This window comes from Dreissena polymorpha, chromosome 13 (assembly GCF_020536995.1).
Source record: "Dreissena polymorpha isolate Duluth1 chromosome 13, UMN_Dpol_1.0, whole genome shotgun sequence".
In the NCBI taxonomy this organism is placed as follows: Eukaryota; Metazoa; Mollusca; class Bivalvia; order Myida; family Dreissenidae; genus Dreissena; species Dreissena polymorpha.
The window spans coordinates 55,997,622-56,009,806 of record NC_068367.1 but is presented as its reverse complement, the minus strand read 5'-3'; the positions used below and the strand labels follow the sequence as shown (position 1 = coordinate 56,009,806).

At 37.7% G+C, this 12,185-nt stretch overlaps 1 pseudogene; it reads left to right on the top strand.

Annotated features, from left to right (window-relative positions):
* Positions 1 to 11,979, top strand: part of LOC127854685 (ATP-citrate synthase-like) — a 37,100-nt pseudogene extending 25,121 nt beyond the window's left edge.
* Positions 11,980 to 12,185: the final 206 nt, after the last annotated feature.

Sequence of the window (12,185 nt, the reverse complement as noted above, 5' to 3'; positions counted from 1 at the left end):
GTAGAACAAGTACTTTGGTCTTAAGATCTGGAAAATGTTTCTGGACTGGGTATCAAACCAGGATTCTCATCCAGGCAGACACCATATCCACAATGCTGATGTGACCTTTATATTAGTATTGCGCTTATATCTAAGTGTTAATGTTTGCAAAATGTTCATATATTAACCTTTTTTTCAGATAAAGCATGTGCTGTAAAGTGTGAAAGTGTTTGTAGTGAATGAATATTAACAATGGCCAAGGAAGAGTTTAATATTAGGGACAAACACTCTTTCTTCAAATGTTTTCATTGAAATAAATAATTTGTTTTGCGGTTTACTTTTTCAGGCAAAATGCTGATCATTGGTGGTGGTATTGCGAACTTCACAAATGTTGCAGCTACCTTCAAGGTAAAGATTTATTCATTTTGTTCAAATGAAGAGTACAGTCGAATGGAAGTTTATTTTATTTTATAAGCCATGAATCTTGTTATTTTCATGTCCCCCACCACTATAGTGGGGGACATTGTTTTTGCCCTGTCTGTTGGTTTGTGTGTTTGTTTGTTTGCCCCAACTTTAACATTTGCAATAACTTTTGCAATATTGAAGATAGCAACTTGGTATTTGACATGCATGTGTATCTCATGGAGCTGCACATTTTGGGTGTTGAAAGGTCAAGGTCATCCTTCAAGGTCAAAGGTCAAATATATAGCTTCAAAGCGGTGCAAAAGGGGACATAGTGTTTCTGACAAACACGTTTCTTGTTTTTAGCTCACCTGAGCGATAGCTCGGGGTGAGCTATTGTGATCACTCGACGTCCGGCGTCCGTCCGTCCGTCTGTAAACAATTTGTAAACATCTTCTTCTACTAAACCATTGAGCCAATTTCAACTAAATTTCATGTGGAGCATCCCTAGGTCATGGGACAAAAGAATTGTTAAAAAAAAATTGATCACATAACCAAGATGGCCGCCATGACCATATATGGTAAAAACCTTAAAAAATCTTCTTGTCAGAAACCGCTCATCAGATTTTCAAAAAATTTCACAGGGATGACCTTTGAAGGCTCCCCTGAAAAAGATGTTCAAAGAAATTTGATTCGTCAAAAAACATGGCCGCAGGAGCTCGTTGAACTTTGCATGGAAACAACTACGGTTTATGCATGTTCTTTTTATTACAGATTTGCCTCCCTTTAATTCATTCAAAATCTCATTTTACAGCAGAGATTGCAAATCTGACCTGTAAATGAGCCCCATATTTACTGCCAGTGCTAGGTTACCTTTCCCATTTGATCATTCTTAAGTATAGGTCTTGTAATGCTGCTACTGCTTCTGCTACTGCTACTGCTACTACTACTACTGCTACTACTACTACTACTACTACTACTACACTACTACTACTACTACTACTACTACTACTACTACTTCTACTACTACTACTACTACTACTACTTCTACTACTACTACCACTTCTACTACTACTACTACAACTACTACTACTTCTACTACTACTACTACTTCTACTACTACTACTAGCACTACTACTACTAGTACTACTCTACTAGTACTACTACTACTACCACCACCACACAACCACCAACCACCACCCACCACCACCACCGACCACCACTACTTCCTACTACTGACTTCTCTACACGTACTGCCACTACTACTAACTAACTTTTAAACCACTACTACTACTACGACTACTTACTACTACTACGACTAACGGACTACTACTACTACTACTTACTACTACTACTACCTACTACTACCGACTAACTATACTAACTACTTCTACTACTACTACTACTACTTCTACTACTACTCAACTATACTACTACTACTACACTTCTACTCTGACTACTACTACTACTTCTACTACTACTACTACTACTACTACTACTACTACTACTACTACTACTACAACTACTATTACTACTACTACTTCTACTACTACTACTACTACTACTACTACTACTACTTCTACTACTACTACACCACCACCACCACCACCACCACCACCATTCACAGTGACAAAAAACGTATTCACACAATGGCTGCTACTACAACTTATAGCTCATATAGGGGGGCATGCATGTTTTACAAACAGCCCTTGTTTCTATGGGATTTTAACCACAACTGTTCATGTTTATCTCCGACACATATTTTTAGGTCACCTGTCATGAAGTGACACGGTGAGCTTATGTGATCGTGTGATGTCCGGCGTCCGTTGTGCGTGCCTGCGTGTGTCCGTGCGTCCGTCCGTCAACAATTTGTTTGTGTAGACAGTAGAGGTCACAGTTTGCATCCAATCTTGATGAAATTTGGTCAAAATGTTTATCTTGATGAAATCCGGTTTGGGATTGTATTTGGGTCATCTGGGGTCAAAAACAAGGTCACTAGGTCAAATAATAGAACAACCTTCTGTAGACAATAGAGGTCACAGTTTTCATCCAATCTTTATGAAATTTGATCAGAATGTTTATCTTGATGAAATCTGGGTTGGGATTTTATTTGGGTCATCTGGGGTCAAAAACTAGGTCACTAGGTCAAATAATAGAAAAACATAGTGTAGACAATAGAGGTCATAGTTTTCATCTGATCTTAATGAGTCAGGTGAGCGATTCAGGGCCATCATGGCCCTCTTGTTTAAATATTTCTCATTATATGGTATGGCTACAATGTACAATAAATAACACAAAGAAAATCGATGCACAATAAATAAAAATTACTACAATATTAACAGTTGTTTACCTGTGAATCTTGTCCCAATTGCACATGCTGAAGATTGATTAAAATATATAACGTATTAACACACAACAATGAAATACCAACAGATTAAGCACAAAGGAATAGCCTTTCCAGTATTGATAGCTCAAAATGGAACAGTCTGCATGCATGGGTATTTAGAACCAGTCTACATGCATGGGTATTTAGAACTAGTCTATATGCATTGGTATTTAGAACCAGTCTACATGCATGGGTATTTAGAACCAGTCTACATGCATGGGTGTTTAGAACCAGTCTACATGCATGGGTATTTAGAACCAGTCTACATGCATGGATATTTAAAACCACAAAAGTTTCATGCAATCAATGGTTCCAAGTAAGACTGACTCACAATATACTAGCTACAAATAACTTGTTTGAAAAATAGAAAATATGTGACTAAGACAAATGTGCTGTCTGTAAAACAGAAGCAGAAACATTTGTTCATTTATTTTGGAGTTGCAATGTTATACACGTGTGTTTACATCACATCACATCTGCCATTTAAAAACATTGATATCAATTTCAGTTTTGATTGTAAAACCATTATATTGGGATCAGTTGGTAACAAATCCAACATTTTATGTCTTGAAATAAAACATTTTATTTATAATTCTATACGTTAAAATGGTAAATCCTACAATTTATGGGTTGGAAAGTGGCTGCAATCTAGCCTCTGCAGATATACAAAAATGATCAAATATTGATAAAAGTTCCTGAAAATTGGTGTCTTTATAATACTAATTTACCTACTTAATAACTTTTTTTTGTATAAATATATATTTATATAGCTGTGGCATGCATTGTTATAACATGACTGCTTGTACTGTATTTTCTTGGTATTCCAGCTATGTTTGTTTATAAATGTACAATGTGCTTTGGCAAAAATAGTATGTTCACACACAAAAAATCAATATTCAAGAATCATACATCTCTGTGCATGGCAATTACCAGTATGCATCTTTGTAAAAATATATCATAATGTTATCATATGGTAAACTGTTTAGTAACAAAGACCCCTTATGCACATACTCCTTTACATGCTATTATTCAAGCCTTGTAAAATATGGTTGTTAATCTTATTTACTTAGCTCGGCTGTTTTGGAAGAAAACCCGAGGTATTGTCATAGCCAGCTCGCCGTCCGCGCCGTGCTTAAACCTTAAAATTGACTCTCAAATCGTAGTGCTTCCACCTACAACTTTGAAACTTCATATGTAGCTGCATCTTGATGAGTTCTACACGCTACACCCATTTTTGGATCATTAGGTCAAAGGTCAAGGTCACTGTGACCTCTAATATCAAACTTTAACATAGGCTCTAAATGACAAGCTTTCATTTATTCAAAACTGCACCCACAGCCGAGCGTTTGCACCCGCTATATGATGCTCTTGTTATACTCATGTTTGCATTGGACTGGTTTCAATATTGGCAAAATCTGAAGGTTGTACTCTTACAGTGTAAGTGAGGCAAACTTTCCTCAGTTGGTAGAGCTCTGGACTGAATATTTTAAGATTGTGGTCTGGATTCCTGTTCTGCAACATACATTTTGTTTGGACTGGTCATGAAATCCTTTTTAACCCTTTGCATGCTGGGATATTTGTCGTCTGCTAAATAGGTGTCTGCTGAATTTCTAAAATCATCATTTTCTTCACTTTTTTCATAGACCACTATCAGAATAGCAAACAGTTTGGATCCTGTTTAGACGCCACGTTTTGTGGCGTCTGATCTTGATCCAAACTGTTTGCAAAGGCCTTGAAAATTTGGTTCCAGCGCTAAAAGGGTTAAGGCCATTCTCCCCCTACCTTGAAATCAAGTAGGGTGGATGTTAAAGGGACCTTTTCGTACATTTTGGTATGTTTTGAAGTTTGTCATTGAATGATTTAAATTGATAAATGTAAACATCTGAACTAAAGAGTTCCCGTTTAAATACAAAATACAATTTAAGAAAGAAAAAAAATCCACACCTGGGCTTGAACCACTGACCCTTGGAGTAATCCGTGCTGAAATGAGGAACACATATTTTATACTTAATAAAATCAATCCTCGTTATGTCCAAAAGTATAACCATAACAACAGAACTTTCCAAATTATACAATTGTTTTGCGTTTGTAACTCTTTATAATTTTCAGGTGTTTAAATCGTCAAAAGATGTATATAATGGATATTTTAGATTATGGTAAATGTTCTTTTACTACTGTTTCCTTGCAAAAATCATAACTCAAATTTGAAACAATTTTTTTCAATTTTGTCAATTTATCAAAACGTTAACAAGTCCCTTTAATATCTCTCATTAGTATGTGCACTTAGTACTTGTGATCAAGATATTCCAGGAGTAGTTCAGTCTTGTCAAAAGGTCAAGAGGTCGGTTTACCCATTAATTGCAATATCACTGTGCTTTTGAAAGCTTAAAGTGGCACAGTATAATTGCAGGTCGGGTGGCGTAATGGATAAGGTGTCTGCCTAGTGACCGGGAGGTCATGGGTTCAATCCCCACTGTGGGAGCGTTCTTTAGATCTCCTCCATAGACCAAGTAATGGTTCTAGTCCCAGGAAACAGACTTGAGGGCATTTCAAATAAGCCTATGGCTTTTAATGCACTCTAGCTAAATAAATAGGTTTAAACATTGCAATTCAATGGCTAAAGTGAAGTCTATGACATAACTGAAATACTGCAAAATAAAACAGTAATAAAAAAACCAAGTTAAACAAGCAAACAATCTCTATAACAGGGCATAGTGCGAGCGTTGAGAGAATACCAGCAGAAGCTGATTGATGGGAAAGTGTCCATCTATGTGCGCCGGGCTGGGCCCAACTATCAGGAGGGATTGAGAATCATGAGGGAACTGGGTGAGTCATGGAGAATTATAATTGTATTGATCGATGTTTTGAGATAAAAGGGTTAAATGCATGTTTGTAAAGTGTTGTCCCAGATGCAAGGAAGACACTTTCTGCTTTAATGGATTTTTATTTAAAAGAAGTCTCTTCTTAGCAAAAAATCCAATGAATTTTGTGATGGCTTTAATTGAATAGAGACCCACATGATGGCTATTGTGAGCATGGGAAAACTATGCTTACTTTTGCATGTGCGTTTAGTGTTGTCCAAGATAAGCCCGTGCAGTTGGCACAGGCTAATCAGGTTTGACACTTTCCGCTTTTATGGAAATTTTTGTATAAAGGAGGTCTCTTCCAGTGTAGGTGGAATTTTTTTTCCCTGCCAGAGGCGGAGGGATATTGTTTTTGGCGTTGTCCGTCCGTCTGTCCGGCTGTCCGGCCGGCCGGCACTTTTGTGTCAGGAGCCATATCTTGGAAGTGCTTTGGCGGATTTCATTGAAACTTGTTATGAGTATATATATATGCATAAGAGGATGATGCACGCCAAATGGCATTGTACACAATCTGTTAAAAACAGAGTTATGGCCCTTTGTATCTTGAAAAAATGCTTTTTACTATAGGCTCTTTTGTGTCCGGAGCTATATCTTGGAAGTGCTTTGGCGGATTTCATTGAAACTTGGTATGAGTATATATATGCATAAGAGGATGATGCACGCCAAATGGCATTGTACACCATCTGTTAAAAACAGAGTTTTGGCCCTTTGTATCTTGAAAAAATGCTTTTACTATAGGCACTTTTGTGTCTGAGCCATTTCTTGACGGTGGCTTTGGCGGATTTCATTGCAACTTGGTATGATTATATATATGCATAAGAGGATGATGCACGCCAAATGGCATTGTATACCATCTGTCAAGACAGAGTTATGGCCCTTTGTATGTTGAAAAAAGCTTTTTACTATAGACACTTTTGTGTCCGGAGCCATATCTTGCTTTGGCGGATTTCATTGAAACTTGGTATGAGTATATATCCCCCGCCATGGGGCGGAGGGATATTGTTTTGGCGCTGTCCGTCCGGCTGTCCGTCTGTCTTGGAAGTGCTTTTTGCGGATATTTCATTGAAACTTTGTATGGGTATATATATGGAAAATAGGATGATGCACGCCAAATGGCATTGTACAACATCTGCTAATAACAGAGTTATGGCCTTTGTATCTTCAAAAAAATGCTTTTTTTAGTGTCAAATATAACACTTTTGTGTCCAGACTTATATAGGCGGGGATATCAATTCAACGAATTTGCTTGTTGTTCTCTGATTCACCTGTGTGAACTGCATTGGCTAATCTGGGTGTACACTTTACGCATGGCATTAAGCCCAAGATTCCCAGAACGGGGCTCAAATGTAAATAACCAAAGTAGGTGTTTGCATGCAATATTTATTTAAGTTGTTTATACTAATCACACGTCCATGTTAACTCCATGGGTGTGCAGTTCGCACAGGCTTATCAGGGACGACACTTTCAGCTTTTATAAGCTTTTATGGAATTTGTTGTTTTAAGAAGGTCTCTTCTAAACAACAATCAAGTGTAGATGGATTGCACAGGCTAATCTGGGATGACACTTTAAGCAAATGCATTAAAATGTATATACTGTATCCCCTGTTACAGGTAACTCACTGGGTGTACCCATCCATGTGTACGGACCAGAGACTCACATGACAGCTATCGTGAGCATGGCCCTGGGAAAGCGTGACATCCCACACGACCCCCAAACCACACCAGACCACAGCAAACTTCCTTCTACAGAAGAATCAGGAGTAAGCGTTTGTTTTATTAGTTCTGTGATATTTTTTTATCAAAGCAAACATCCTTCTGGAGACAGAATCTGAATTAAGCGTATGTTTAATTTAATGTTGTACTGTATTTTTTGCATAATGCACACTTGGCATAGATAACACCATAAATTGTTTTATATTTCTCATTGTTTTTATGGATATAGAAATGGTAGACATCATTTGTTCCCACAACAAATGTGAACTATAATAAATGACATGTTCGTGTAACAACAGTCTCCCTGCCTCAAAGTTCATGGTCACTCTTTGAGGTCAAATGTCAAATTTAGCCATAAAAAAGCTTGAAAATACCTGTCACAGACAAAACTGTGCCAAATATGGAAGGATTTTAAATAACAGCACAAACGCAATTCATCATCTCACAAACAGTTATCTTGTAATACTGTATCCCTTCCTCAAGGTCAAGGTCACACGTAGTGTTAAAGGTCGAATATGTTCAGCCAGTAAATTTGTCATTCAGTATGTACAGGCCTTAAGCAATTCTCCAAATTTTCAATTGTTACCACATTGACACATGTGGCTGAAGAAAGATCTATTTGGCTGAAATTTTTTCATCATAAAACCCCCATAAAAAGCCAAAGTGACACAAATTTTGTCACAGCGATATAAATTAAGCTTAAGATATAAAATATAAACCAGGGGAAGCCCGGCAATATATTGGCTCTTTGATTAAACTTCAGTCCTCTCCTGGGCCAAGCCGAAAGGGTTCCTCAGCCGACCTCTCAAGCTTCCAGACGTTGACCTTGACCCCAGGACTGGAGGTGCCAGAGGGGTTGCCCCCTTTGATGGGCCCCTATTTACGAAGAACACTAAAGCAATCATCTGGGGCATGCAGGCCCAGGCTGTTCAAGGAATGATGGACTTTGATTACGTCTGCTCGAGGAAGTCGCCATCTGTTGTTGCCATGATCTATCCCTTCACGTAAGATTTATTTATATCTTTACTGTACCTGGACTAAAAGTAAAATAAATAAGTTTTGCTCTGGGAAAGCAGGGCTAAATGCATATGCTTAAATTTTCTTTTAAATAAAAAATTCTTTTTTAGAAAAGCGGAAAGTGTCATTCCTGATTAGCCTGTGTGGACTGCACTAGATTTTCTCAAGATTAATAGATCCATATTCCATCCTTTAGCAGTGAACAATGAAACAGATTTATATAATAGAGTTAAAACAAATCGTTTTACTAAATTAACAGATTAATAGACCTCATTTTATCCATCATTGATGACCAATATAACAGATTAATAGACCAGTAATTCATCCATCAGCAGTGACCAATATAACAGATAATAGACCAGTAATTCATCTATCAGTGGTGACCAATTTAACAGATTAATAGAACATGTTTATCCATCAGCTGTGACCAATTTAACAGATGAATAGACACATATTTTATTCATCATTGGTGACCAATTTAACAGATTAATAGAGCTGTAATTCATCCATCAGCCATGACCAATATAACAGATTAATAAAGCCGTAATTCATCCATCAGTGGTGACAATTTAACAGATTAATAGAGCCGTATTTCATCCATCAGTGGTGACAATTTAACAGATTAATAGAGCCGTATTTCATCCATCAGTGGTGACAATTTAACAGATTAATAGAGCCGTATTTCATCCATCAGTGGTGACAATTTAACAGATTAATAGAGCCGTATTTCATCCATCAGTGGTGAAGAATTAACAGATTAATAGACCCTCATTTTATCCATCAGCGGTGACCAATTAACAGATTAATAGAGCCGTAATTCATCCATCAGCAGTGACCACTTATTTCCACCAGATAATAGAATAGTTTTTACTCATCAGCAGTGACCACTTACTGTTATCAAATTAATAAACCTTTATTTAATCCATCAGCTGTGACCAAAGTTAACAGATTGATAGCCCAGGGGTGACCGAATTTATCAGAATAATAGATTCATATTCTATCCCTCAGTGGTGACCAATTAAACAGACTAATGCAATCCAGCTAGAATAAATCATTTTACACATACTTTTAACATATTAATTGCAGTGTTCTCCAGAAGCATCCAGATGCCGCTGGCTACGTTTTCCTAAAATATCAATTGAAATGTTGCAAATACAGTACACCCTTTTTATTGCTTATAGTCACCTGCGTCTTTGAAAATATAACTGGCTTCTCAATTTTTTTCATGGAGAACACAGTTTATAGCCTCGTATTTTATCCATCAGAGATGACCACAAGCAGAAGTTCTACTGGGGCCACAAGGAGGTATTGGTCCCCTGCTTCAAGAACATGGCCGACTGTATGAAGAAGCACCCGGACGCAGACGTCCTCGTCAGCTTTGCCTCACTGCGTTCTGCTTACGAGAGCACAGTGGAAACCATGAACTATCCACAGGTAGCCTTATTTAGGTCTCTTTTTCCTTCTGAGAGAAATGGTTGTTTTTCACAATTTTTAGGAGTTCACGACTCAAATTTTCACAATTTTGAGAACACTCAACTTAGATTTTTAACCAGGTTTTCTGAAGGAAAAAACTGGTTATGAAATTGGTGTGAATGTCGGCGGGCAGGCAGGCTGGGGCGGGCGGAACAAGCTTGTCCTTTCCATTACTTTGTCGTTTATTGTGAGATTTTAAAATCATTTGGCACATATGTTCACCATCATTGGACGGTGTGTTGCGCGAAAGAATTACGTCGATATCTCCAATGCAAGGTCACACTTGAGTTCAAAGGTAAAAAATGGCCATAAATGAGCTTGTCCCGGCCATAACTATGTCATTCATTGTGAGATTTTAAAATCATTTGACACATATGTTTACCATCATTGGACGTGTGTGTCCCACGAAAGATTTATGTCAATATCTCCAAGGTCAAGGTCACCACAACTAAAAATAAATTTATTTTGAAACAAAGGGGGTTTATTAAAACAATCAGTTGAGTTTGAGTTGTCTCCCTTTATCAGACTTTTAAAAAAATTAAAAACCTGTTTTTTTGATAATTTTTGTCCCTTGTCATAATTATTGTAATAGTTTGCTACCCACTTTTCACAATTTCCAAAAGTGCCTAGCTAACATTTTCAGAAATTCATAGGCTCCGAAAAGCCATTTCACAAAGACGGGAAAATATCCCTGCCTCACTGCAAATTTTAATTCTGGTTATCTAGTTACATATTTATGCCCCCCTTCGAAGAAGAGGGGTATATTGCTTTGCTCATGTCGGTCGGCCCGTCCACCAGGTGGTTGTCATACGAAAACTCAAGAACGCTTGGGCCTAGGATCATGAAACTTCATAGGTACATTGATCATGACTCGCAGATGACCCCTATTGATTTCGAGGTCACTAGGTCAAAGGTCAAGGTCACGGTGACTCGAAATAGTAAAATGGTTTTTGAATGATAACTCAAGAATGCATACGCGGCCAACAGGGGCACACTCTGACAATATTACTGAAGCAACTGGTCTGTAATCCTAAATCTATAATTATCAGTCCAATGAAACATCATCCTTTTAGTAAAATACAGTGGATAAGTAAAAATATTATCAGAATATGAGATTTTTTGTATTTTGTATATTCAATATTGTGTTAATGTTTAATTTTGTTGATTAATATAAATATAAGCAGGAAAGGGGAGGTAATACACTCTTATACACAGGGAAACAAATAAGTTTAAATCTATTGTTACAGAATTTGCCTCCCTTGTAATATATTTAAATTTTACCAAAAGGTAAGGCTAACTGCATTTTTGTAATGCATACTACTACTACTACTACTACTACTACTGCTGCTGCTGCTGCTGCTGCTGCAGCTCTCTACTGCTGCTGCTACTACTACTACTACGTACTACTACTCTCTACTTCTTCTACTACACTACTACTACTACTACTACTACTACTACTACTACGACTACTACTACTACTACTACTACGACTACTACTAACTACTACGATCCTACTACTCCTACTACTACTACTACTACTACTACTACTAATACTACACTTCTACTACTACTACTACACCCAAACCCACCCACCACCCCACCCCACCACCACACCCCACCCAACCCACCCACCCACACCCACCACCACAACCACCACCACCACCACCACCACCACCACACCACCACCACCACCACACCACCACCACCACCACCACCACCACCGTTCAGAGTGAAAAAAAACGTATTTACACACATGGCTGCTACTACAACTTATAGCCCTTGTTCATCACTAGATTCTCCACTTTTAGCATTAGAATAACATGTTTCAATCACATGATGGGAAACTAGCAATGTGCATGTTAATTGAGCTTGTGTCTGTGAAAGCTGGTCATAATGCATGTGCGTAAAGTGTCCCAGATCAGCTGTGCAGTCCAGTTTTCTCAGAACGCGGCAATTGTAAAAGATATGAGTAGTAAAACTATTTTATGTATTTTTATTTTCACAGATCCGCTCAATTGCCATTAGCTGAAGGAATCTGAGAATCTTACTCGAAAGTTACTTAAGATGGCAAACGAGAAAGGAGTTTGCATAATTGGACCTGCTACAGTGAGTATTCCACCATTTTCTTTCTTCCTGGCTGATTAGCTTATTTGTTAAAGGGACTAAAAATCAGAGAATTGCAATTTCGATATTTTGCCGGGAGGAGGAAAATTAATTTGTGTAGGCATGGTCGTAAAAATTTTCTAAGGCCGTTCTTCCATATATTTGATATTAAGTGGGCAGTTGTCTTTTTACTGACAGAAAAGTGTGTGCATTTAGTATTATTAAATAAGCTATCCTAGGAAAAAGGT